Source organism: Arachis ipaensis, chromosome B10, assembly GCF_059453495.1.
Source record: "Arachis ipaensis isolate K30076 ecotype BB chromosome B10, ASM5945349v1, whole genome shotgun sequence".
Taxonomy (NCBI): domain Eukaryota; kingdom Viridiplantae; phylum Streptophyta; class Magnoliopsida; order Fabales; family Fabaceae; genus Arachis; species Arachis ipaensis.
In genome coordinates, this window is record NC_142435.1 from 84,814,884 (window position 1) to 84,816,207 (window position 1,324).

Genomic DNA, 1,324 nt, shown 5'->3' on the forward strand with positions numbered 1-1,324 from the left:
GATGATAGAAAAGGCTTGCTATTGTGAAACCTATTTCTTCCACCATTATTAAAGCCTTGTTGAGGCTTTTGTTGATCCTTCCATGAGAGATTTGGGTGATTTCTCCATGAGAGATTATAGGTGTTTCCATATGGTTCACCCATGTAATTCACCTCTGCTATTGCAGGGTTCTCAGGATCATAAGCTTCTTCTTCAGAAGATGCCTCTTGAGTACTGTTGGATGCAGCTTGCATTCCATTCAGACTCTAAGAAATTATATTGACTTTCTGAGTTAATATTTTGTTCTGAGCCAATATGGCATTCAGAGTATCAATTTCAAGAACTCCCTTCTTCATAGGCATCCCATTATTCACAGGATTCCTTTCAAAAGTGTACATGAACTGGTTATTGGCAACCATGTCAATGAGTTCTTGAGCTTCTGTAGGCGTTTTCTTTAGGTGAATGGATCCACCTGCAGAATGGTCCAGTGACATCTTTGATAACTCAAACAGACCATCATATAATATATCCAGAATGGTCCATTATGAAAGCATGTCAGAAGGACACTTTTTGGTCAGTTGCTTGTACCTCTCCCAAGCTTCATAGAGGGATTCTCCTTCTTTTTGTCTGAAGGTTTGAACATCCACTCTAAGCTTACTAAGCTTTTGAGGAGGGAAGAACTTGGCTAAGAAAGCCATGACCAGCTTATCCCAAGAGTTCAGGCTATCCTTAGGTTGAGAGTCCAACCATACTCTAGCTCTGTCTCTTACAGCAAACGGGAAAAGCATAAGCCTGTAGACCTCGGAATCAACCCCATTGGTCTTAACAATAACACAGATCTGTAAGAACTCAGTTAAGAACTGAAAAGGATCTTCAGATGGAAGTCCATGAAACTTGCAGTTCTGTTGCATCAGAGAAACTAATTAAGGTTTAAGCTCAAAATTGTTTGCTCCAATGGCAGGAATTGAGATGCTCCTTCCATGTAATTTGGAATTAGGTGCAGTAAAGTCACCAAGCATCCTCCTTGCATTATTATTATTTTCGGCTGCCATCTCCTCTTCTTGTTCGAAAATTTCAGTAAGGTTGTCGCTGGATTGTTGTAATTTAGCTTCTCTTAGTTTTCTCTTCAGAGTCCTTTCATGTTCTGGATCAGCTTCAACAAGAATGCCCTTTTCCTTGTCCCTGCTCACATGAAAGAGAAGAGAACAAGAAAGGAAGAGGAATCCTCTATGTTACAGTAAAGAGGTTCCTTATTGTTAGTAGAAGAAGAAAGGGAATAAGAGTGAAGAAGAATGGATAATCCAAACACAAGGGTGAGGATAGGAGCAGAGATATGAGATGAAGA

General features: G+C 40.0%; 1 non-coding gene across 1 annotated transcript; it reads left to right on the top strand.

Annotated features, from left to right (window-relative positions):
• The first annotated feature begins 527 nt into the window (after window positions 1–527).
• LOC148580688 (small nucleolar RNA R71) lies at window positions 528–635 on the top strand. The gene has a single exon (XR_015898590.1). It is a non-coding gene; the product is annotated as a small nucleolar RNA R71 (small nucleolar RNA).
• The last annotated feature ends 689 nt before the right edge of the window (window positions 636–1,324 follow it).